The sequence below is a fragment of the Strigops habroptila genome, chromosome 2 (genome assembly GCF_004027225.2).
Source record: "Strigops habroptila isolate Jane chromosome 2, bStrHab1.2.pri, whole genome shotgun sequence".
Taxonomy (NCBI): domain Eukaryota; kingdom Metazoa; phylum Chordata; class Aves; order Psittaciformes; family Psittacidae; genus Strigops; species Strigops habroptila.
In genome coordinates this window covers 59,992,012-60,019,127 of record NC_044278.2, presented here as the reverse complement: position 1 = coordinate 60,019,127, position 27,116 = coordinate 59,992,012, and the positions used below count along the sequence as shown (strand labels likewise).

The 27,116-nt window shown below is 45.2% G+C and overlaps 1 long non-coding RNA gene across 21 annotated transcripts in view; it reads left to right on the top strand.

Moving 5' to 3' along the window:
* Positions 1 to 27,116, top strand: part of LOC115604244 — a 107,060-nt gene continuing 79,944 nt past the window's right edge. For 4 of the 21 annotated variants that reach the window (XR_003990169.1, XR_003990168.1, XR_003990165.1 and 1 more), the window contains exons 1-4: positions 8,169 to 9,059; positions 9,807 to 9,857; positions 16,000 to 16,082; positions 25,044 to 25,129. This is a non-coding gene — a long non-coding RNA (uncharacterized LOC115604244). Of the gene's footprint in view, positions 148 to 8,168; positions 9,060 to 9,186; positions 9,394 to 9,609; positions 9,723 to 9,806; positions 9,858 to 15,179; positions 16,083 to 25,043; positions 25,130 to 27,116 lie in introns of those variants that run through there. The other 17 variants (XR_003990183.1, XR_003990178.1, XR_003990182.1 and 14 more) reach the window with 15 other exon arrangements.

The following is a 27,116-nucleotide window of genomic DNA, read 5'->3' as shown; positions in this document are numbered from 1 at the left end:
CGGGGCTTAGTGGAGTCAGTGCAAAGGAAAATCTTAACATGGATCGTTTCGCTGGAGTTGAGAACATGCTTTTTCCCCCCTGTCACCTTATTAAAATCAAAAATTAAAAAAAAAAACAAAACTCTCTAAATCCTGGAAGTATGATCGGTAAGTGTTTTACTTTTTTTCAAAAATCTACTTTTGTTTTCTTTAAACTCTTCTGGATATATGTTTTCAAAAGCTTAGGACAAGATAGGGAAACCCATGGCAACTGCCTGGAAGGAAACAGGCTGGAAAAAAAAAAAAAAAAAAAAGGGAAAGGGAAAAAAAAAAAAAACCCACCAGCAACAAAAAGCACCTTAGTGAAATATTACATAAAAAGCATGGATTCATTCCAAAGCTCAAGGCAGCAAAGCAATTCTTCAGCTCTGGAAAGTCTTTCTGGTTACTACTTCACTTTTCTGGGCACTGTTAATTATTGTAACACCAGGGCTCGGGTGGGGAGGGTTGGGGAGGGGGGGGAAGAAAGGAAAGCTCTCGAAAATATGACAGATTTGTAAAGCAGAGGAGAGGCAGAAGTGCGGGATGTTTGTAAACGCTGCTTCTCGGAGAGGGGGGGGTCCGGTGCCGGTGCTCGGTGACCCGGGCACCTGCTACCGGGGCCGGTGCGGAGGGCCGGGAGCGGGGCGGGGGGAAGGCCGGGGAAGGTGCGGAGCGGCGGGTGCACGGAGAGGGTTAATATTGTAACTAGGGAACAGCCGGTTAAGCACAACATCTAGAGCTCTGTAGTGAAAGTCCATCAGAAAGAGTGTAATCAATCAAAACTAACCAGGACATCCCTTCATTTTATTCTCCGAGGAGGCTGGGGCTGGGGGATTACAGACCCGATCTCACTCGGTTTCTCTCTCCTGACAGCCTCGCCTGTCTCTCCGCGTTCCCCGAACCCCTTCTAATTGAGAGGTGCGGGCTAATGATCTGAAACTCTTTTATAGCGTTTGGGTCAGTGTGATAAATAATGTGATAAATAATGTAGGATTAAATTACTAGGCCAGATACCGCTCCTGAAAACTTTACCGAGGCTTAAATATCCCATTACGTGACTTTCATTTATTTTAATTTTGCCGTGTTATTTGCATAATTATTTTTTTCCCCTACCCCCCCTCCCCTCCGTTGCTGCTCTTTTGGATACACAATGCATGGTGATCATTGTAATTTCCTAGAATTAGTTACTTCTTTGGAAACGGTCGATAGTCAAATCAATAAAATGGCTTGTAAAACTAGGGAGGTATAGGTTTCAACTGGGGGGGGGGGAGAAGAATCGCTCATTTTCCACTTCTTGTTGACGTGCCCAGCGTCTCTTTTGACTGGGGTTAACTCTGTGTGCTCCATCGGAACAGATGCCTTATAGAGCTGCTCCCTCAAGATCATTTGTTTCCTTGATGGGGGAACATTTCTGAGCAGAACATATTGGTTGCCATAGAGAAAGAAATAAAAGGAAGAACACTAGTCACATTAAGCTATATGTTTGTGCACTGGGCTTTAGATAAAAGGACCCCGGTTCAAGCCAAGGGAGAACGGGGCCAAAGCAGAGCGCCTTTGCTTCACTAAAACTAGCTTTATTTTGGTTTGGACTTTTACGGTTGAAACATGTAAGCTAATTTTTATTGGCTGTCGTTAATTTTATACGCTACGGCTTGCTGAACAAAATCAACTTTCGGCGCGCTCCGACAGGCGACGGGCGACCGCCAGGGGGCGCCATGCACGGCCCTCGTCGTCCCGCCCCCCCCCTTCCCCGGTCCTGGCCCGTCCTGGGAAGGGGAGAGGGGGGCAGCTTTGGGGTCTCCCCCAGTCCAGGCCTCGGCCTCCCATCTCCCCAAGGCACCCCGGCCGGGGAGGGGAGAGCCCCAAAATTCCCGAGGCCGGCAGGGCGATAGCGGAGTAGAGTATATTGGAGCGGCGGGCGGGGGAACCGGGGTGGCAAAGCGGATGGCGGGGGAGGGGGGTTGCTGCACGTTCAAAGGCCACCCCAAAAGTGTCCCAGTTGGTGCGATGCCTCCAACGGACCCGGAGCCTGCGAGGGAGCGAGAGCAGCTCATTAAACACAGGCACGGGCACGGCGGCTCGGGAGAGCCTGAGGTGCCACGCACGTTTGGTTGGGGTTTTTTGTTCACGTAAGGCGTTTAAGCCCCTGAAGGTGCAGTAAAGCGACTCGGGTTTTTTTACATCATTTAATATTTAGTCGCCGTATTAAACATGGAAAAGGAGCCTTTTTTTGCTTTCTTTTTCCCTCCCTCCCCCCAATTTGGCCACTCCTCCCATGTCTCCCCCCCAACTTCTCTACCTGCGAGAGTCAGCGCCGGCCCCCCCGCCTCCTGCCCTGCCCACACCGGCCTTACATCGGGCACACGTTGTCGCCGCCCGGGACACTCGCAGGCATTAACCTCAACTAAAACCGACAAACATCGACGGCGGCCGAAGCTCAGCGCGGCACCGCTCGGCTCTCTGTCTCTTGCCAAACACCCGCAGGCTCAGCCCCTTACCCCAAGCGCCCTCTTCTTTCCTCCGTTTCCCTCCCTAAGTGGCTGCAAGAGGAGATAGGAAGGAGAAATTCAGTTTTTCTTTCAGATATTTCTTTCAGAAATTCAGTGGTATTCCTTCCTAAACACGGCACGATGCTGGGCACACGGACAAGCGTGGCTGCAGCATCCCCTAACGCACCTGCAAGGGGGGGGGATTGTCCCGGGCAGCCCTCGAAGCGGGAGGGGGGAAGAGGTGGCCCCGGGGCGGGGGGGAGAATTGAAGCCACTTTGTTCCCCTCCGCTGGAGCCCCAGCAGTTTCCGTCCGACTGGGAAAGTTTTATTCCTTGCCTCCATAAAGGAAAGACCAATTGGAGCCCTGGAAATCACACAGCCCATAAATATGATAGAACCTGGCAAGATGAGCTCCCCGCCTAAAAACCTAACACTTACATACACGTACAGAAAAAGGAAAAAAAAAAAAAAGGGGGAGAGAGGGGGAGGAGAAGAGAGAAAAGTAATTACAGAGAGAAAACGACCTACACGAACATAAACTTTTAATTTAAAGTGTTCGTGGGTCTTCATTTGGAAAACGGAGTCGAGTCTCCGTCTGTATTGACCGTGCGGGAAAAAGGTTGAGATATTTACATGAACAAAACTTTCCACCTACCACGTTTGGCGAAATAAGCACTAGCAATATTCCAGACTAGTAAAACACATTTCCAGAGCGCAACTCTCCTCAGAAACGTGGTCGCTTACTCGAGATTTGCCGTAGTTAAGTGAACATTTCCCTCGCCTCATCAGCGGGTGGGTTTTGGAGTTGGAAGAGCCCCACAAAGTCCATCAGCTCGGCTTTGAGACTGAGCGGATTTCGCCCCAGGTTCCTTCTGCCTCCCCTCACTCCCCAATCCCCCCAAGTGTGCCCTGCGTTGTATTTTTAACAGCACCACAGTTCGGAGAGCAGCTCCCTGCGCTGTACCTCCCTCAGTCAGCAGCTTCGGGGTACCGCAAGCGATCAGCAAAAACTTCACACTAAACCGAGCAACAAGTTAATTCGGCAAAACTCGAACTACTTTGCTGCCTGCCTTCCAAAAAGCCCAGGTCAGCCAGGATTGCCGGGTCTCAGCACCCCAATTGTAAGAGTGCTACAGGGAACAATTTTTTCCATCCACCCTCCCGCTCCCTTTCTTTTAATAAATGCCTATTTTGTCCGAAGGGACGCCTCTGGAAAAGGGATGTAAGAAGCTATACTGTCGCGGAGCTAGGGAAAAGAAAGTAGAGTGTTTACCGTCTTGCGTATTCCTTTACTTCTAGTGGGAAATGATTAGGTATCTACTAATATAACCGTGGAGACCGAGTGCCTAATTAGCATTCCCAAATTAAAATGTTAAACATAAAGACATACTCCGTATACAGCCTGCTATATGTAAAACTCATCCGGGCATAATCCAGCAGTCAGCTGGAAGCGCGAAGTTGACTGGCTTCCAGAGCCGCAACCGTCTTGGCTAATGGGATCTGCTTGGGGTTTCTCAAGCTTCCCCCCACCGTAGTTCATAGTTCTTAGGACCAGGGTGGTAGCTGCACTGGGAATGTTACACTAACCAGCCTGGAGGAAAGAGGAAAACACACGGGTTACTTTTAAAGGCTGGCGATGATAACGGGACACACAATAGGCAGGCGGATCATCTCTCCGCACCTTTTATTCTGAAGGCTTCGCTCGGAACCTTATTTATTGTTTTGAGTATAACAGAGCACCCCGGGTACTGTAAGAAATTAGGACAATAACACAGAACCGCCCTTGCAAAGCGGGAGAGCTGTTAAACCCGGGGTCCTTTCCTTCCCAGCCTCATAATTCTGGTATTTCCTGAGGTGTCATGCTCGGGGTTCACCTCTCACAGGCTGCAAGGAAAGTTGCCAAATGAATGGAAGAATCTATCTGTCGACTTGAGCTCAACAGAGACACATTACATGTGATGGCTAATGCTCCCACCGACGTTAAAATCATAGGGCTGTATAGTTCCAATCCAGTTCCTTGAACATGTAGATTTTTATTTATAAGAATAATTGTGCATGTAGCGACATAAAAAGGGGATTTACAAGTTGGAGCCTTTTAAAAGAGACTGTGAAAACCTTAGCCCCGCTTTTATTAAACATGATATCATTCCGATTTGCGTGCTTGCCATCTCAATAGCGTTTCACACTTGGAAAAAAAAAAAAAAAAACGGGAAAGAAAGATCCATATGCATTACATAGATTTTTCTTTTAGGCGCATAAGGACTGGCAGTCTCTTAGTGGATAAGAGGGTGAATAATTGTGATACACCAGAAAACAGTTCGTGCAGTTTGGCAGGTCTGGTTTTTATTATTAGATTTTTTGACATTTGAACTTGGCTATTGTCTGAGGAGCTCAGTGCAGATTGCAGTAGGTCAACCTTAAGGCTGCTCTTTTTGGCATTGCACACAAACACGCACCCGCTGTCTGTTCTCCTTGCGTGAATGCAGCAGCTCCAGTTTTACCGGGTTTTTTCTTTTTTTTAAGGCACATCTATTTATATTTATCTAATCCGCTTGGGCTTTTAACGGTCGTGTGGTTAGTTTGTAGGCGCGTTCATTTTACACCCGTTCCTCCCATCACTGTATTTGTGCCTGATGCTGGATACTTTTAAGTACTCAGTCGCTTTTACAGCAGTATAATTCCAGCATCACGACGTTTGATAAAAGGGACTTAACGGTAGCCCTGGGATTAAATGACATATTTCCCCGACGCTTCGCTCAACTCCATCATGACTCCTACAGTCAAAAGTTAACATTATTCATCATCTCCCCGCATTTATTCCCTCCTTCCCTCTCGGAATTCAGTGCCGCCGCCCGACTTCTGAAACAATTTCTTGCCGCTTGCTAAGAGCTGGGGGGGGATCGGAGCGGGGGGAAAAGAGGGAAGGGTAAAGGCGTAAAGGCGGGGACCCAAAATCCCGGCGGGGGCCCTGCAGCCACCCCGCGGCCTCCTCCCCTCCGCCGGCCTTTCCGCGGGCGCGGAGCGGGCCGCGGGCGCGCCGAGGTGGCAACAAACGCCCGCCCAGGCGGGGCGCGGAGGGAGAGGGGGCCGCTGCTGGGCAGGCAAATGCGAAATAGGGATGGAACTCCCCCAGGGTGGGAGGGGGAGCGGGAAAACTGGATCAAGCCCGGGGAGGAGAGTCAGTTTGCCCTGGGAAAACCCAGAGGCTGGGTCCAAATAAGTTTTCCCCGGAGTGATTTGCGACTCCTCCTTCCCTCCTTTGGTTGGTGCTGTTTTAAACTGAGGCTCTTCCCTCAACTGCCCGGCTGCAGGGACTCAGGCCGAGCAACAGCCGTTCTCTTCTTCTAGCAGTCTTTCATTTAATATGTATCTATCTACATATGTAACTATACGGATATATAGGTATACGTACACTCAGAGGCACATACGCCTAGATTTGTTCCCCTCTCCCGTTCACCCCTCCTTCCTTCTTTATCAAGTGCCTGATAACGCGGTTAAGGCTTGTTATTTGAACTCTCAGATCAGCATGCAGAAATGTAATTGCAACGTTTTTCATCAGGAATGAAAAGGAGGAGGAAGGGGGGGGGGGACCCCCCCCCAGACGCCCAGTGCTCGGTAATCGCTGAGTCACCGTATTGGGGGTCAGTGGGTAAACACGAAGGAGAGAGCAGCATCTTATTGAAAACCCCGGCGCAAACCGCATCCCTCCTCATCTCCAGCCTGGAGATCCCTCCCTCCCCTCCTCCTTCCCCTGGATTTATTAACCCGGACTTGGAATAAAGTGGCCCAAGTGCGGCCAGAGCCCTCTTTCTGGAGGCTGGCTGTCCTCCTCAGGCGGAGTGGGACCCGCTTTGTTGCGGGGGGGGGAGTGGGGGGGTGGGAGGGAGGAGAGTAGGGGGGGAAGAATAGAGGGGAGAAAATCAACATTAAACTGCTATTTAGGCTGCCGGTGCTGGGCGTCATTTCAGGGGGGAGAGGGGAGGAGGAGGAAAAGGGGAAGCACCGGGCAGTTCACCTAGGGATGTAAAGAAAGGGAAAGCTTTCTCTGGGGCTGGGCTCTGATCTGGGCATGTTTATTCCTGTTTAAACGCTATTGTTCCTGCCAGCCTTTGACACAAACAGAAGGGGCGGGGGGGCGGTGGTGGTTGTGGGGTGTGTGTGTGTGGTGGTGGTGGCTGGAACAAAGCTGCTCAAACCCGAGCAACCCCCAAAGGCGGAGGAATACTTTCGTTTCTTCCCTTTAAAAATGTATGTGACAAGACTTTCTGTTTGAGGTTGTTTTCTGGGTGTCCTCCCTACCCTCCCCCTGTGAGCTGAGCGGAGTGCCTGGCTGTGGTTCACTTACCAGGGCCCGTTTAGGGAGGAACATGTCCCCCCAGGTGGGTGCCGGGGAGCCTCGTAGGGACAGCCAGCTTCTCGGGCCCCTGAGCTGCCGGTGGATTGAAGGAGCAGACTTGGAATCGGTTTGCAGCAAGGCCTGCAGTGGGAAACAAAGAGGCAGAAATGTTGTGAGCCCAAGGAGAGTCTGAAATACAGAGAGGCATTGAGCTTCCCAGAGATGCTTCAGCTTCTCAGCGGGGGACAGAGCAGGATCCTTTTTGGGCTGGCTCTGTGCAGTTGAGGGCTGGACTGTACAGCCCACACTGAATCAGAGGCATTGTGTGCAAATGAATAAGCTCACATTGTTTTGAGATGCCGCTATTGTATTTAGAGTCGGGGGGAGGCGGGGGTTAAATTTTGTGTGCGTGTGTGCGTGCAGGTCTGTGTGCTTTCGAAAGGTGAGTGCAGATTGCAATAGTTGCTGCTCTGTTTTTGTTTGTCAAACAGGGCCCTTCTCTTGGGAGAGGGGCATGTGGCGGATCCCAGCCCAGGATTACATTAATCAAAGCATTATTTCCCCAGGGATGCGCAGCACGAATGATAGTAAATCCTAATAAAATTGGATCGCTGAGAAATTGAACGCTTAAAGTAATCTGCTCTGCCTGATAAAAACTTCAAATTTATAAGATATTATGCATCCCCACCCCAAACACCTTAGGTATCATTGCTATGTGTGTGTATTATACAGCTATCTGTAGGAGAGAAATCACTGCTCAGTTTAGCAGGCCCATCGCTATTGAATATATACATACATACAGATATGTGTGTGTGTATGCATTCATGTATCACATACACACAAATGCAGAGTCATAAAATAAGTTAAAATCTACATGCACATAACAATAATGACCATGGTCAGTGTTTTAAGGACTTTGCACTGGCCACCTTTGCTGTGGCAGGTGCTGTAGAAGGCTGGAATGAGGCTGTACATGGTTGTGTACCAGCACTGTAGTCTTGCCTGGGGACAAGCATTTTCTCTTGCTTTTTACTGACGCTCAACATGGGCCTCTGTGATGGCACCTGCGACCGCAGCCCCACTACGAGCAGCTTTGCTTTTTAAAGCTGACACCACGGGCTGGTAGGAAAATAATAATAATAATAAAATAATACATAGACGTGAACATCTGAATCTGAGTTTAGAAAGCTTCTGAGGGGATGAGTTTCAAAAAGAAGCTGCCTTGAACGAGGTGGGCACAATTGGAAGAAGGGAAGGTGTTCCCAGGCCAGTTATTCTGCCTTGGACATGCAGCATGCTGCACCCCCGTCTCTCTGCGCAGGGCCACGCCACCACCTCCCCTTTCTTCTTGATAAGGGCCAGCGAAGGCTGGGGTAGCCGCTGGCCATTCGCTAGCTTCAGACCCTCAGTCTCAGCTACTTCCTCTCTGCAGAAGGAAAGTTTGTTTATAATTGCAGCCGTAGGACATGACCGTAAGCTCAAAGAGACCTACTGTCCAGCAGGCAAAAAACCAATAAATTGCTTCCTCCCCCTAAAAGACCGCTGCGCTTCCAAAAGTGAAAGGGGCAGAAGGCATTTCCACTCACCCAGATGAAACTCTTTGAAAGGCTGCGAGCTTCCCCCGCAGTTATAAATGCCGATCATTCCTCCTACCCCCGCCCTCCCCGGAGCCCGTCCGGCTGTGGGACCCCGTTTCCCCCGCGGGAGCCGGCCCCGCCGAGGGCCTCCACTCGTGACCGTTCCTGCCCACAGCCCTGCAGCGGACGTGTCCCGCACGCCTCTCCCTGCCCTTTGCTTTCCTGGCATCGCTAGGGAGACCGAAGGCGGCTTATCCCTTCTCCCGGAGTGGGGTTTTCCTGCCCCGTCCCGGCCCCGAGGGCTTGCGGAGAGGGCCCTGTCCTGCCCCCCCTGCATGTGAGCAAGGAGAGGGGGGGAAGCTGAGCCCTCTCCCAGCCCCGAAATGACGCAGACCCCGCTCCAGCATCGTCTCCTGTTTGGGCTGGCTCCATTTCAGGAGCGCCGTCTCCCCCCACCCCCTTCTTACCAGCCTTCTTCCTTCCTCCTCCTCCTCGCCTCACCGTCACTCTCAAACACCCCCCCCCTCGCCCGCTCCCCCCACCGCCCCAAACTCCTTCCTCAGGACCGTGGGATGCTGGTGAGCTCTGGCGAGAGTTGCCGGTCTCCATTTCCAAGCGGGGAGCCGCCGGGAGCGGTGAGGCAGCCGGGCCGGGGGGAGCAGCGGGGGGGGGGGGGGAAGCGGCGAATGAAGGAGGGGTAGAGGGGGCGGCCCCTCACCTCCACCTCCCAATTTGGAGTACCCTCGCTCCCGGGAAGGGGCAGCCTCCGTGCCCCACCCGCTCTTGCCCGCCGCCGACAGGGCGCAGCGGCTGCTCCGCGCCCCTCCGCGCCCTTCCGCACCCCCCGGCAGGCAGCGCTGCCCCGCGCCCCCCGACGGGGCTCCTGCCGTCCCCCGCACGACTCTCCTCGCCTTCCCCCACGCTTGTGCAGAGCGTGCGGGCGGGGACCCACTCACCCCGCCACTGACGGTGCCTCCTTTCCTCTACCCCCCCTCTTATCCTAAAAGAACCCGCACCCCACCCACCACCCCCAGAAAACCCCACTCATTTGCATACCGTTTGGCACCCTCGCTCGGTAAACCCCCCTTCCTTTTTATCCCCTTCCACTCCCGCCCAGACCGATTTCCACCCTTTCCTCGCGCCCCCCCCCCTCCCCCCCCCATTTCTCCCGCATCCCGGGTGCAACCGGATGACAAAAATCAAAGCTGGTTCCAATTTACCCCGGTTGTCTTCCTTTGAACCCCCGTAAGGTAGATGTGGGGGAACACTGCGCTCCCACTCCCCGTGCGCTCAGTAAGGTGCCTTCCTCCCCTCCTCACCCTTCCCTCCCCGCTTTCCTGTCCTTAATTGGCTCTGTCTTGATGTGCACTTGTTTTGTTTAGCCTATTTTACCATTGAGGACGAGATAGGCAGAAAAAGGAGCGCTTGACTTGGTATGTCTCTCTGATATTTTTTTTCTTTTTTCCCCTCTCCCCCCCCCTTCCGAGGTTAATTTGCATTTGAGGTCTAATTCATATTTCAAAATCCTGGCGTTTGAGGACCGTATAGGAACAGGGCATTCATTTCTGTTTCTGAGGAGGAGCCTCTCCTGTATTTGCTCTTCTCTGTATAATTTCATTGTGTTCACAAGTGACAGGGATTTGCATCAGTTATTTTGCCTTTTTTTTTTTTTTTTCTTTGTTGGATCAAATTTAAAGAGAAAAAAAAATCTTTATTTTGCAAATTGCAAAGGGAGCAAACACCGGGCATTAAAAAAGGAGCATGCATTATTAATAATGTTACAATCTTAAAGTTTAAGACACAGACTATATATTCATATAAATGTATTAATCTGTATTCCTTGGAGTTAGATTTCTAGCTCCCGAGCACCTGATTTTGATGACAGCCAGAGAAAGTCATCTATGCAAATATTGAGGTGTATTTATAGTTCCTTACATCTATTTACAGGTGATTTTACCGCTGTTTGCTACTCTTGCTCCAGCGCTTTGTAATTATTTCACTCCTGAAAGGCATTTCGTAGGACTAAATGCTGCTTTACTCATTAAAGATTTCCAGCCTGTCCAGGTATAACTTCCATCCACATCTCTGGAAATAGTTATCTGGCCATGTGGACTTTATAGAAAGATTATAAAAGATACATGGTCATATATAAAAAAATTCTGTTTTATATCCATGGTTCTTTCAGCTCTTTGGAGGTGATGTAGAATCTGTCTATGTTTAGGCCTTTATAGGTCCGTTAAGGACTTCCTTCTCATCTTTTATTTGCATCTATAAAATGAATTTTATTTATATATATAACGATTACATGAATGGCATATGTTGCATAATATGCATATGAGGCATTTTGAGTATTACTGCACGCACATACATTTATTTTTCACAAACGTGTATGTGTGCGTACATGCGTGTTTATACACGTGTGCGATGAAATACATGCTGGGAGAGAAAGCTACTCAAAATAAAAATGTTCATAAAGGAAAAGCTGTTAAGGTAGTTCACTGGGAGTTTGCATCTGGTGCCTTGCAAAAGTCCCTTAAGTTACAGGTTTTACTGTAAATATCTATATACACCCCCATCTCAGCATAAAAATATTTGTGCTTATATTTGTCTTTCGAGAACTAACGAAACAGGGCTATGAATTATGCCTAAAAAGGTGCCACAGAGATAAAAGTGTATAAAATAGTAATGGAATATGGAATTTTATATAATGCCAACAACTTTAGCAAGATTCTTGGCATAAGCAATTTAGTGCAATTTCATTTGTCTGAACCAGAATGATATTACAAAGTGAATTAATAGAACATTAGTACTGAAAAAAAAAGAAACACTTCTTCCTTTGAAATATGAAGTGCCACTAACTTGAGATGAAACCTGAAAGTCAGTGAATAATATATGGGAAATATTAATATTTTAAATGTATCATATTTAAAATTGCTGTGAACTTAAGGTTTCATATCAAGAAAAACCAAGTAATTCATTTTAGGCTTCAATTTCATATGCAACATTTTACAAATGAAGCAATTCACTAAAGAAGTGAAGTCAGGTATGTAAGCATATTTTGTTATTTTGCACATGAAATACGGTCATTATGGAATATGAATTTAATTTGGGAAGTGATAAAAAAGAACATTTATTTTATTTTTCTACTGCGCTGCAAGGAAAACATTTTTAAGCAGCTGATTAGTGAGATGAAATGAACTGATACGGCCCATAATACCTGCATGGGCTTTTATACCTCATGAAACCGCACCACAACGGGACCTTTATAAAAAGTATAAAGTGAAGTAATGCAATCATATTTTAAATTTAGAATGGGAGTTGATACGATTCAGCTTGATGTTGTAAAAAGTGAGCCCTCTGGCACTTGGCATTACATGATTTAAGAATTACTCCTGCAAGGAAAGTTAGTAGAAAGCGTGTAGCAGGGTTGAAGCCCAGCACGAAAGCTCAGGGGCAAATTGCAGTGCCACTGCCTGCCTTGCAGTTGGTTTTCGTGGGGACAAAGTGTAGCCCTTGGTCCTCTCCTCAGTACAAGGCCTGTTGACTCCAGCGTTTCACACTGCCCCTCTCCAACAAGCAGGTACGGCTCAGCCTCCGGAAATCAAACCTTGTGCTCCTCAAGATGAGCCAAATCCTGCTTTGTCCCATTCATTGAAACCACTCAGAATTTTGCCTCCTTGGAATGAGCAGGATCTGGCCTTCTGTACCTCCATGAGACCTTCATATCAGCCAAGGGATTATTTTTGCATTTGTTTGATGTGGATGGGGTTAGGTCTGAGGGCCACATTGACTTTGTCCTGGCGCCGAAGCCCTCTAAGGGTTAGATCCTACCCAGCCTGGCTCTGGCCAACCAGGCCAGCCACAATGGCAGTCGCTACATATGGTACACAGGATACATATGACTGGGCATTTTGAACAGTTGGGCAAAAAAAAGGTGTCTTTGCACCATTGGGAAGTGCTGGATGTGTATGAGCTTAGTGAAAAGAGCACTTGCATGTTCTAGGGAAGACTAGGGCTGTCATGAGGACTGTAAGCACTTAGGAGCTGTCTTACTGATGGACAGCACAAAGCCTGGTTAGTCCATAACCTGTTTCCCACCAGGAGCTAGTCACAGGTGCCACAAAAGAAGGCAGGTTGGTGGTGGTGGGGAGGGGACACGCTTGTCACCTGCCACACAGCAGATCTCTTTCTGGCCACTTCTGCCCAAAGCCCTGGGACATTTGCTGTGATTCTCTCAATTATCTCAGACTAATTTCAGTAGCTTGTGTTTTCATTACAAATGCCAGTGCCCTTCTGAAATTTGCTGCAGATATTTTGGGTTCGGAATAGCTGTGATGGGAAAAAACCCTGCAACTTTTCCTCTTTAAACAGTTTTACCATTTTATTACAATTTGTTTAAATATACATTTCTCTGCTGTGAAATAACCTTTCTTTCCACTTTTATACCCATATGCACAATGCTAACTCATAGCAGAAGCAACATTCTAAAACACTATGTCATGCTTATAGGATAATTATTAACCTTGTCAGAATAAAAAGCATACTAAAAGTACTCCATACAAAGGTTTGTGCCTTAATGTTTTTGAAAGTTTTTTTCTTTTTAAGTAATCAGAGATGTCACAACAGAGAGAGAAACTATATGATACATAGCACATAGTAAAAGTATATGAATCCTACAGGACTATTTAGAAATATACAAAGATTATTTTCTTTCTCCTTTTGGTTAGCAGGCTACTTGATGAAAAGGTGTGTTTTTGTTTTTATTCCTGCTTGTGTCTTACAGTTCTATGAAGACAATGTGAAACTACAAATTCCAAATTTTAGTTGCTATAGATGATATAAAAATAAGGAAAAGAAATGTTCATGCTATGTGTCTGGAGGGATAAATACACAATGATTGTGCAATCTGATAGCAGAAAGAATAACTATTTGATGATAAACTTGACACTAAATACAAACAGAATAATATTGTTCTAGTGAGAAATATTGCAAATAAAAAGGTATGACAAACATACACATTTGAAACTCTCTCTGTTTAGATCTTTTCCAATTGAATGTTCATTTTTAATGTTTTGTGACCACCGAGATACAGTTAGTGAACAAGTTAGTCAAAACTTTTATGTCTTGATTTTCATGTGCCATATCTAGAAATCCAAAAATGCAACCTGCATTAACCCCATTTATCGTTAGGAAGGTGTTTTTGCTGTTCATTGCTTGGGTTTTCTTGAGACCTGATTCTTCTAGTGCAGCTCTAACTCGTGTGCTGAAACGGATGGATGGGGTATGTGAGAAGTGTTTGTAGGGTCATCTACTTATTTTGTGCAGGAGGGCCAGCTTTGTCAGGGCGTTCATACAGGCACAGGAAAGGGGTAATTCAGGAAAAGGACTATTTTTTAAGGGCATTGGGCATTTACGCCTTCATTTGACTCCAGCGAGAACTGTGAAAACTCAGTATTAAATAAAAAAAGTGGCCACTTTTCTTTAGGAATCCAAATGTGGGCATAGAACTCTAACTTCTGGTATCTCTGGCTGAAAAAGAAAGGCAAAATGCTATTGTGGAGATTTCTGCTTTTATCTTTGTATAGGTTTAGCATCAGTCCTATGAATATAAAACAAAACCCTACCTTTCCCATGTGATAACTCTTTGCTTTGCCTTTTCCTTCAGAAAGGTAGGAGAAACGGTTGAACCACTACCACCCTGAAAAAAACAAACATCAATAATAGAAATTATTGTTCATTACTCAATTAAGAAAATAAGAAGTCTGGAATCTGCATAGAGTGAATTATGATTTTAAATGCTCATGTTTTGACTTTCCGAAATTAGGATCTTAGTACTGATCTCTTCCAGCTATTTCTTAGGACTGTTAGGAAAGAATAAGATGTAAATTTTAAAGACCTGTTAGAGGGACAGCTTTCTCCACTGTGATGTGTTGAAACCTAAGGAAAATATAACAAACATTTTGAGGAGCAGCCAATGGCTGGGAAGAGAATATGCCGTAGACACCTCTGCTCTGGTGAATCCTGTAGCAGGTCGTGTGCACCTGGGTTATGGGCTCCTCTTCAGATGAGGAGAAGCAGGGGAACCAAAACCTATGACTGGTTATCAGTCAAAGTCCTCTCAGCGCAGCACCATCAAGTTTTGGGACCAGTTTTGCACTGACGGTGTCAAGACGAAAGTGGGAAGGGGGCCCAGCACAAAGCTCTGTGCACCCCTGGCGCCCATACTCGGAGGGATAATTTCCTTGTCTGCCAGTGGTGGGTGAAGCAGGGGGACCCTCCTTCCAGCAAAACCAAGGGCGGGCTGGCCCCATAGCCCCCGCAGGAGCTGGGGTACCTGGGCCGGGAGCGATGGCCCTCTTTGTTGTGCCAAACCCGTAAGGACGCGGCTCCCCTCTGCATCCTGGTCTCAACTTTGCTCTTTGGTTTAATCTCTAACTACACTGCTAGGTTTTAATTTTATTTCAAATCCTGGATTCGTCTAGAAATGATTGGGCTGTGCTCAGCACCGGCTGTCTTGATAGGTTTGAAATTCCTGGGAAACCTCAATACTGGCGTTTTATAAACACACTAAGCAAAGCACGCTAGAATATTAATGGACGAAACGCATTTTAAAGGGGCACCATCACTTTGTAATTTCGTCTATTAAAATATATCGGGTAGAGGCAGTTTGGGGGAGTTGCAGCAAAGCCACAAGTGTTCTTTGCAATTTAAAGCTTCTGTGTTTTAATTATTTCTTTTTTCTGCCACTGTGAAAGATCCCTGGAGACAATGGAGGCTGTGACATTGAGGAACAGGTTATCCTGACTGTGCAGGGAGCACCATAAAACCCACAAAATGGACACACAGAATAAAATACAGCCCCACTTGTACCCTCCCTTCCCAGTTTCTCTAATTTCTGACATTTATAGTGGTTACATCAGCAGCGAGTAAAAAGGAAAAAAGAAAGGCAGACGGAAATATGGTCCCTAAACCGACAGAGCCTCTTTACATTTGCTTGAAGAACCATCACAGGGGGAAAAAAAACAGTAATTAAAAAAAGACATACTACACTGTTATGGATTTTATTTGTTTAAACGCAAATTTATGGAGCTGGCCACACTCCAAAAATTAGAGAGTTTGGTACTGCAGTTGCTTTGGTGTATTTTTCAGCATTGTAATGGGCTACAGGGAGACAAAGAAGAATATGAATATATGGCAGTTGATATTTAGATTTGGGTGACATTTTTGCTTGTTGTAACTGTCATTTTTAAAAATCCATTTTCCTTCTATTGAATTGCAGCAGACGTTGATAGAGAAAAGCTGGAATTATTTAATAACCAAAATTAGGAGTGATTTTTGTGCTATATTTCTCATTACCCACCGCTCGACTGATGAGGAATCCTGAGGTCCAGAGTAAACTCACCCATGGGGTAGATGGAACGGGCCGTTAAAGAGTGGGATGATAGACAAACCTTTTCCTCACCCCCAAAACTGGTTTCTTTATAAAGCAGTAGAAAGCAAACCCTTTCTTAGAGCATCAAAAAGCGAGCTCAAGCATGACACTACTATCACACCTTTCATGGTATTTTTTTTCAGGAGTCCAGCCCCGATTTTAGTCCAAAGGACGTGCTTTTGGGAATTGTGTGTCCGGCTCCAGCGTTTTGCCTGCTGAGGAAGAGGTATGCCCTTTGTCCCTCACCTGCAGATGGCTTGGACGCTTTTACTTTCCCGAGGCGAGCCCTTCCTAGTGGGCTGCATTCAGAAAGTGCTTTTCATAGCATTAGTGCAGAAGCAAGTTACAAAAGAATATTAATCTAATACATTCCAAAATTCAAATATGTGTGATTGATAAGCATTATTATCTATAAATAAGGCTCTAATGATACTTTGGCAGTGTTGTAAACACAAGAATCAGAAGCAATTATTGTCATTATTGTTCTGCAAGTACTTTCCATGAATACCAAATGGATATTACTGTCCAGCTCTTTGGCACACAGAAATCCTGTAAAGAAACAGTTGTCAGTCAGTAAGGCTTGGCCGGCTGCTGTTCACTACATTTGACTAAAATGCAGCGTACCTAAAGACAAAGCCTGCAAGTTGTTGAAAAGCAAGACGATTGTTGATTTAAAAAATTCTTCTTTGTCTTTTGCAACCCCCTAAATGATGTTAAATAAAGCCTATGAGAAAGTTTTCACATCCTGTGAGATGAACTGTCTGTGTGATGGCTGTGATTAAAAATGGAAATGGATTCTCTGCCAAAAAAGCTGCCCTTCTTTGTGTGAAACCCACAAAGGTGAGAACGTCCCAGCTGAAAGGTGGTGTGAAAATAATGACAGAGGCCCCCCCAGCCGTTAAAGGTAACCCACAGCTAGTTTTCAAGGATGTGAGATGAAAGGGGCATTCATGCCCTTCACGTTTACCTCACCCCAGTTTGCACAGGTCCCGTAAACCCAAGTCACGCTGGTGGCCGGGTCCCACTCAGTGTGACACCCCCACTCGCCTTCCTTTGGCAGTCTCACCTCCCTCACCAAACCCACCGCTTTAGACAGCGCCAGCCAACAGCAGCATTTTGTGGTGGGTGTCATGTTGTTCTTCAGATGCCAGGGTGTCATCGCGAGCAGGAACAGTGTGGGTCTGACTCTCCGAATCTGCAGAAAGGAAAAGAAAAAAAAAACAACCCCAAACCCCAAACAGTGAGCTTTACTTTCCAAATGTGTTCAATTCTTCTTTCTCTCCTTGATATTTGGGGCGTGCAGCACCCTATACCATGTGGTTTAACATTTTGTTCTCTATTTGTAGGTCAACATTTCCATGATTAAACTTCATCCTTTATTCAGCCTGTTCTGGCTGGGCTTTGCAGCACATGTGATATAAGCTGTTTTCACAGCTAGTAGGCCAAATCTTACTCTGGATAAGGGAGCCAAACATATGTGACTGAGTCAGACACTTAAATCAGCTCCCTGGTAAATGGAAGATAACTCCAGGTGCAGTGTTGAACACTGAGAACCAAAAAAGTGGGAAGGGTGGCCAGCGTTCCTTCGTGTGGGGAAGGAGACATCCTATGCACACAGACAGTGAAATCGTAGCCCTGCCCACATTTTGCTCTCCCACATTTGCCTGAGGGTGTGGGGCCCTTATCACTGAAGTCATTGGGAATCTTTCCATTGACTTTGGTGGGCTCAAGATCAGGCCAGCCTGGGGCAGGCTCAGCTGGAGTTGGCTGTGGGATGGACTTGCGCAGGAGGGGGATGAGGTGGGAGAAGGTGAGGTCCTTCTTGGAGAGCCCACTTTGCACTTGCAGTGTTCATAAGGTGGTTGCTCGGGGGTCATGGAGCACCCTGCCTGTGGTATTGTGTTTCTTTCACTCACACTCTCTTCATCGCCCTTACATATCTGGCTCGTTTACTGATTGAGGCTGGTGACTCTTGTTTTGCCTGGAGCTGGTATCAGTTACTCTAACGCAGGGTTGGACTGGGCGACCTCTCCTCATAAATCAGTGGAACGATTCCTGGAAGTGCTGGCTGCCTGGACTGAGCATTACCCAACCCAGTAATCCTCGGTGCAGAGGATTTGCATTAAAGGACTGTCTTTCTGGCTGTGTGGCCAACAGCCCTCCTCTTCCTTTGCCATTGCTTGATAACTCTGGTAAGTACAGGGAAGGAGGCTTACAGGGCTCATTAAGTGCAAATGGAAGGGACAGGTGAGCAGGTGTCATATATGATCCAGAGCTGCTGCGTCATTGCTGTGTGACATTCCTACTTTCACCGGGGCTGGACTGGCCCTGGCTGTGGGACTCAGTGCTACACAGAGTACCAGCATTGATTAGAGTGAATAGCGAAGGAGAGCTCCTGTAGCAAGACCAGGGAGGACGCGTTTTCCTCCAAGGGGCAAAGCTGTACCCATACTATTGCAGAGAGAGGGCTGAGCTTCATCTATTATTTGGTGATGAACTGCAGCATCACAGAAGGGAGCTGGCAACGAATCATTTCCTGCAGAAATAAACCCTTCCAGAGCTCCACTTGGGCTGACTCCCTCAGCTAAAGGAAATACTGGCAATGTAGATAGCAGGACTTTCAGTGACTTTTGCTTGTATTTTTTTTTTATGGCATCTGTCCTTTAGCTTTTGTTCATTTGCTTTGATTTTTTCAACAGTTTCTTCGTTTAGAAAAAAAATCCCCTGCGCAAACCTAAATGTGATTGCTAGATCTTCAGTGGATAAGCTCACATAATGAATACTGTGCTCATGTGAGCACTGCATTACCTGCTGTTCAGAAAGCTCTGTCCTGAAAACACACACGGTGGCATGTAGGATGAAGTGGATGCACTACTCCAAGGCTTTGAAGACCTGCCTCATGGTTGAGCAAATCCCTGGGCATGGAGGTGGGCATCTGATTGGCTTCCCTGTCATTGTATTGGGAAGAAAAAGCCTGCTGGCTACCAGTAAGTTGTGAGGACTTAATAGAGGGCAGGTGCCTTCAGTGCTTGTTATGAGGTTAGGGGATGCTGTCTTGAACATCCCCTTACAGAATCAGATGATATGGGCTGGTGTGCTTGGCAACATGAAATGGTGTAAGGCAGAGGGAGGATGAATTGCACGCTCCTGGAAAGCAGCCGGGAGAGTACCATGATTCTGCCCTCGCTGGTGCGAAAGTTAATCAAGAGTATGCTGGAATAAATCCGTATGTGCTTCGAAGATGCATTGGTGTCAAATTAGTGGAAAGGAGGGGGGAATTCAGGCCAGTAAGATCTGCTGATAGAGTCAGGTGGCCTGCCTGTCCCTGGGTCAGCCTATTGGAAACACAAATTGCATTTTGGTTTCACTTAAAAGTGTAAGCCAAATAGTGATGCTTATAGAAAGCAAGAGGAGCAAAAGAAGATGGGAAAGTCCTATGATCAGGTGCAAGAGGATCACATCACGGTACAGTGATGTGAAGTTGGGGAAAAGCAAATTAAGCTTTTTCTCTGTGGCTATTCAGACAAAAGAAGTTAAGCCACCATTTTCTTATGCTTAAATAACAGTCTCCCTCTCCCATAGTACAAAAGATCTCAGGATCACATAGGAATGAATTAAGACTGTGGTACCAGACATAATTTCAAGCTAACGAAGAATCAGTGCATTTTGACTGTCTTTTCTCTTGTTTCTGATTGTCTTTTTTTTTGGAGTTGATATTACTGGAAGTAAATACATTTGTCTTTTGTTTCATTTTCCCCTTGTGACCTATTTCATTTAATTAGAAGGAAATGTATAATAGGAAATGAGTAGCATCACACTGGGCTCCATCCAAACCCCGTGAAATCATCAGGAATCTTTCCTGGGCTTTTCACCAGCACAGGATCTGGCCCAGCAGAAAAGAGGGGCTATTTCCACCTTATCTGGAAGAATGTGTGCTGCCTGCATAAAAATATTACAGTGCTCGTTTAAAGATCTGGCCCAGATACTAGGGAAGGGTTTTGCTACTGCATATGCCTTTCTATGCCACATGTTTCACATCTGTGGCAGCACGTTAAAGGATAAAGGTTCCTAAAACCTTAACTCCAAATATACATATAAAATGAAGGTACAAATTAAGGGAAAGATAAAAGATATTGATGGAAGTACAGGAGATGCTCTTTAACATGCATATTATTGACTCAATAGATTGTTATGGCTTCAGAGCTATTAGGGTCTCCTGTGTCAATGTGTACTTAGGGACTGTTTAATATGCAGATGGTTGACATGACAGACCGAAGCCATTACAGTCTATCATGTCAGGGGGGATACATGAATACGCACTTGGCCAACACTGTAAAAAGTCCCTTTAAAATACAGTTGCTGTGCATACTTAGCTGCTTTTTAAAATGATTCAATAGCTTTGGTTCTTTGGATGCCCACAGACTATGTTGCTGGATTTATCAGCAACTAAATTTATTTCCAAATTAAGCCATTTTCCATGTGGAATGTGCAGTCAGGAGGACAGGGTGTAATCTCAGATATGCAGCTCCTATCAAATCTTGTAAAATTAGCTATTGCACTTGTGCATGTGTAGAAGAGATCAGAATCTATCTGTCGGCATGTGTCTTTTTGAAGAATATAGTTTTGTCTTTTTGAGGGGTAAAGGAGAATGTCGTCTCTTTTTCTCATTCAAATAATCTTCAGTAGCAATTAAATAGCTTATGCTACCTAAGAGATCAGTTATTACAAGATAAGCAGCATGACAGTTTGGAAAAACTGAACAAGTCTTTGATTATTTACTAAGTTTTGATATCTGCTATTTGCCTCAAAATGCTAAAAAGTGAAGTATAAGATACAAACATGAAAGGCTTATTTGATCATCATAAGGAAAGGAATCAGTAGTTTTGCTTTTCTTTTCCTCAACAACTTATTTTTTATTAAAATAGCAAAGCCAAGTGTTATGTTTAATAAGATATATTTTTTCATTTGAATATCAAATGGAAAAACACAATTAAAATATTTCTGTTTTTACATTAGTCGTAGGCTATATTTCAACAACACATATATCTAAGAAGCTCAGCATACACATTTGGTATATATTAGATGCTTCTAACAGATGCCCAGACCTCTTCCCCTGATTTTTAGTGTTCTTTTTTATGGCAGCGATCCAGGGACATTTTAATTTCCAAGCCTGTGAACTTGGAAATAATACTTGTAGTGGGGCATTATATCTAGTCCGTTCTCTCTAAGTTTATTGTCATGTGCCACCTAGCTCTGATTTTAGCTGATTTGCTGGTCTGAGGCACACTGTGAAACTCCAGCACAAAATTCACCAAGCAAAAGCATTCTGCCTTGCAAATAATAGTAACTGTGCAACATTATAAAGGCCTTTCTTCGAATCTGCGGGACAGCTGGGGGGCAAATCTTGCAAAGGAGAAGTGCATTTTCAGGCAAACGTGCCGGCTGATTTTCTGATGGGTCCTTTTACCACCTGGTGCTAACAAGGAGGACATCAGGGCAGTTGGGAAGCGGTGGTGATGGGTAGGGTAAGTGCCATGAGGTAGGAAGTGTGGAGAGGACATTTTCCATAGCCTGTCACCCACGTGTTCCTGGGTCTTCTATGAGATTTCTGCAGTGACACTGGAAAGCCAGCAAAAGCCTGGGGGAAAAAAGGGGTCCAGGAAAGTCCAGGAGGTGGCTGCTTCTTACAGCTGAATGAAATCATCATGCACTCCAGGAGAGGTCCCTAACGGGACATGTCTCTCCCTGAGCTGAGTTACCCCTGCAACAAGGAAGGGCCAAGCAGCAGGAGGCTGTGCCACGAGAAAACGTACTGTAACTTCAGACAGCACCAGTTCCGGTAGGAAAGGTGTGCTTTGCTTCCTCCCCAGCCCTGGGAAAGCATGTGTATCCCTGTGGTTGCCTCTTGGCAATGGGTAATGACCATGTCGGTGGGAGCAGCAGCCCCTGCACCCCTTCCTGCTCCACCTTGGCCCATCAGGGGTGGCTGGGGGGTACATCGTGTTCTCTGGGGCTCTGCCTTTCTTCTTCCCTGGGGGGGCCCTGGGAGCTCCACATCCCTCTCTGTGTACCCACTGGGGAAACATCAGCTGAAACAAGCATGTATGACAGTGTGATATGGAGAGCTGTGTTACCTGGCGCTAATCGATAAAGTGAAAATGTAGCTTTTTGACAGCATTTGTAATTTTGACTATTGCAATGGTGTGCCATTTCTTTGAATGCAGCATGCTTCCGTGCCCCATTAAAGCATGGCTGGCATCACTTTCAACTATTCACAAATGCTGAGATGTTGAAAAATGTAACATTTACAAAAGATACATCTGGTGTATATTTACAAGGCTCAGGAATCATTTAAATTGTGCCTGTGCCATTACCATATTAGGAGAAAAGTTAGACCCAGCCCCATATGTGAAATCAGTAGTCAAATGTGTGCTGGTGGAAAGTCCATTGATATGATACAGTAATTTAGGGTATTAAACGTGAGCATACCATACTGGGTGTAATACCCAAATGAGGTAAGTATAGACTGGCTTAACACGTTTGACAATTGCCTATATGAACCTGTTTCAAACTGTGTGGTCAGAAGAGAATTATGTGTTTTGAGGGACAAATGTTTGATTTTTTGATTAAAGAAGAATCTTTGTCTTCTCATTGTCAGAGGTCATCCTATTTATTCTTATTCTTCAATGAGAATTGTAAGACCTACCCAGGAATCGAGGAAAAAGACGTTGAACAGCTTGCTTTATATCGCATAACATGTTGAGGACAAAAAAGGTTTTGTGTCCTCCTGCCAGTGCAATACCATTTAAGCTACATTTGAAAACTATTTTTTAATTAATGCGATGGGTCATGTTTTCACCACACTAAGGCAGGAAATTCAAGGTAAACCAGATACTCCCTTTCTTAGTCACACAAACATGAATTAAGCATGTAGCATCAGACTTAATTTCAATTTCTAGGTCTGTAATTGAATCTAGCTCAGTGTGAACTTTTTTTTCTGCACCATCACATTGATATCTGGATGTTAGTGACATTATTTAAAGCAACAAATCAACCTATAGGACTGTGTTCAGCTATACTTTATGTCATTTGACAGTAAATGGAATAAAAAAATGTTACTTTTCTCTAGGGGCAGATTTGTTAAAGGGTTTTCATCTTTTGTCAAGATATTTAATCTTGGAATGTTACAAAAAAATGCACAGTTTGTACAAGTGCAGATTTCTGCATGCACAGTTTGCCTGATTGCTAATTTGGATGAAGACGCTTAGGCTTAACACAGGCAAATGAGAGAGGAAAGATAATTTTTGCATATATCCTTCTGAGTCAAGTGTGAGTCCCTGGACCCTAAGTGAAGCAGGTATCCACTTTTGGGGCTGAAGGCTGTCATTCTGGATTGTCCCATACATCAGTCGCAGTTCATGCATGCCAATGAGAACAAATTCTAACAATGAGCTGTTGAGTGATGCCAGCAGAAATGAGCGTTTCTGAAAGCTTTGGGGTTTTGGAGAAAGCAGCTGAAGCCGACTCCACGGCACTCACCACTGCTGACTAAATGAAGGAGGGTGAGATTTTGGCAAAAGGCTCCCACATAATGGACAATTGTGAACACACCCTTGTTTTCCAACGGGCAGAGTAAAGCTGATATGAGACTATAGAATTAAGCCAAAATGCCCAACCATGTTATTTCCTCAGAGGGGCTCACTACAGAACAACCTATCGAAAATTATTAGTGCTCCTAGTAATTATTATTATTAATTCCTGTTGGTAAGCTTGTTCCTCCATCATGGTACCAATCACGTGCTGGGATGTCTACCGCTTAGGACACTGTACGCCTTTGGAAGTGGATGATTGTTTAATTGGTAGATTGTAAAGATGGGCTGACCTATTGCCTTTTTACGTTCTGCTTTGTTTCAATTGCCCGGACTCTCGCAGCTCCTTAGTAGCTTTTCTGATCCATCATGTCACTCTGGCAGCTGTGCCTCTGCACTCTGCCTGCCTGCCCACCGTGAGCCAGATTTCAGTCTCAGATGCATGGCATACCCTCCTCCCTCGCTGTCCTCTCACCAGAGAGCTGATTTTGCCTACACCTCAATTAAATAGCTTCATTTTAACGGGAACAACTGCTTTCTCCCGTGGGTCCTCTCAATCCAGGGCACTAGGTGTGCAAGGACAGAAGAGGGCACATTCCCAGATGTCTCTAGGCGTGTGTTACGCATCTGAGATCAGGCTTTCTCCTCACATCCAGAGGCTGAGCCTCCCACCCACCCCGGAGAATGGTCCTGCTCAGTACCGTGGCCATTTTCCTTTGGAAGTATTTCCCCCATGCTGTGTAACTTCTGCCCTTACTGTGGACTCCCTGCTGAATTTCTCTGTGGCATGCAGGCCTGCAAAGGATGGCATCTCAAACTCCATTTTACATTGGTCCACCTGGAAAATTGTCCTTGGAAGTTTCCATCTCCTCCCCAAGTCTAAGAAAAAATTGATTGAAAAATGGTTGAAATTGTATTAACAAATTTTCAAGAGGGAACAGATTTTTTTGCTGCCAAGCTGTATAATGGGTGTTTTTGAGAGGTCGTTAACTTCAACAGTATAGTCAAAAACAGTGTTACACCTCGCACTGCATCCTTCGTTAAGCAATTAAGTTACTGATAGGCTTTTACATTTATTTACCTTGATGGAAAGATATGTTTACTCAACCTGAGTACAAATCAACATGAGGAGGGTGAAGTTCAGAGTAAATTTGACTAATGATGTTGTGTTTTCATCCTTAAAAGAAAGAAAAAAAGCCTCCTTGCTTTTGATGCTATTTTATCTTCATTGGAAGGGATCCGAAATGATCCCAACTGTCATGTGAGCACTCACTTAGGCTCAGATCGTCTTTGATTGCAGCTGAACATCTCTCTCTGTTGGCTCATACCTTCCCTTATATGAATACAGTGTACTGCACTTCAGGTTGTTTATTGAACAGCGTTTTAACTCTTCCTCTGTGGATACTCTCATGATTATATATCTTTAAGCAAAATATGGGCTGCAGCCACCTTTGCCTGGGGAGATGTTAATGCAGCTGCAACACTGATGTGAAGGAAGAATTTCCTCTCGGTTTCAGAATAACTTCTAAAATACAAACCTGAGTGGTACAAGTCATATTCCTTTCAGTGAACCTTAATTATCTCACCTTTTCTTTCAGGCCTGCTCTGTTCTCCAGCCTTGTTTTGTGGATTTCTATCTCTCCAAATAATTCCTCAGCATCCCCTTGAATGGCATCTACCGCACGTGAGCATCCTCCACAGTCTCTAAGATACTTTTGTTGTTTTTCTTTTTTGAACATTTGTTTTTTTGAGATGACATTGATAGACGTCAGGCCTAAGTCTGGAGATGTTCTGTGGGTAGAACTCACATTTATTTCAGTATGTTGAGCAGTTTTAGGATCTGATCCATATTGAAGACTAGCACAGCGTAATGAGGCCTGGGCATATAAAACAATATGTATTCTAACACAACTCACTCAAAACAAATATGTTCCCTTCTCTTCGGCTGGTATAAACAAACAATCTCCATTGTGTTCGGCATGGCTCTGCTGCACAGCCTCGCACAAGGCGAGAGCTTGGCTTCCCAGATCGTGAAACAGCATCTCCATCCTGCGACATGGGTCTTCCCACTGCATGCTCAGAGAGCCCTGTGCCTTAGGACACCAGTCCTGAAGGCTGACAGTAGTCTGCTGTTGAGTCCTAAGTGCTTTATGGGGAGAACTTTTTTCACTATAGATATATTTAAACGGGGTCTTGTTTCTGAATCCCGCACTCTTCAGTCTGACAAAACTGATTCTGGATTTCAGGGCAGTTTTCCACAGTGGGAAAGCAAAGAATCAGTGCAATAGTTGTTGCAAGATACTCCCATGCTGACCTGCAAAATCTTCCCCTCTGATATCTAAATTTCATTCTGATAAAAATCATCAGCCACATGAAAAATTTGCGATGACTCGAAGTGGAAACAGGGGCTAGTTCAAAACTTGTGTGAGAGATTCATTGTCTGTGTTCAAACCCAGGTGTTCCTCCTGCGATTGAACTCAGACTTTTATGTTGTTCTGCAAAACCATCACCCTCTCCTGTAACTTGTGCTGGAAGCAGAGTGAGCTGTTTTGGCACTGAAATGATTTCATTGTTAGGCTAAGTGTTACACAGATGGCATTCTTAAATGTAAAATTCTTTTTATGATTCTTTCAATTTCATATTTATTTCATTAGATCATTATTTATGTTAAAGAGTCACCATTAACATGAAGTGTGCTCAGCTTAAAAGACAATGTTGAGAGGAGTTTCAGGTATCTGATCCTCAATCCTTTATTTTTTGTGTTTTGCATTTTCCTATTTAAAATGTTTTTTTGTGTCTCTAGGTGCTATGTGACAGATCCACACAAACAACAGAGGGGAAAGAGCCTCACTTAACTGATTAGAGGAGAGAAGCAGTGAAAGGGAATATGCACAAAGCGCTGCCAAGTTCACAGAGAAAAGGAATAGATAAAAAATAGAATAATTTCACCAACACTTTTTTTTTATTTATTTGGAGTAATGTGAGATATTTCTTATATACCAGCAGGGAAACAATTTTCAGACAAAAAAGTGATTTCTTAATCAAAGGTCTCTAATTCAAAATATATTTATTTAATAAACAGTAATTATGATAGCTGTAACTACTCATTCATATCAATAATTCATCCAGAAGTAAACCATATCAACATATTAGCATTTATTTTTCCATTTAATAGGTTGTGATTTAAAATAAATGTAAATCGTCATAATCATTCAGCTCCATATGCTGGGAAAGGAAAAGTCACCTTAAACCAGATGCATGTTTTGGAAAAAAAAAAGGGGGAAGACAAGTTGTTCTAAAGAAACAGCATATGGGGCAGATATTAAGCTGGGGTAAAGATTCTCTGCTTCGTAGATGTTAACATAGCTTTAAACAGAAAGAGGATAAGATTTAGATTAGATATTAGGAAGCAATTTTAACTGTGAGAGTGCTGAAGCACTGGCACAGGTTGCCCAGAGAAGCTGTGGCTGCCCCATCCCTGGCAGTGTTCAAGGCCAGGTTGCACGGGGCTTGGAGCAACCTGGTCTAGTGGAAGGTGTCCCTGCCCATGGCAGCGGGGTTGGAAATAGATGATCTTAAGGTCCTTTCCAACCCAAACCATTCTATGATTCTCTGATCCTATGATCCTATGATAACGAGCCTGAGTTATGCCGGATGAGATTCTAGTCAGT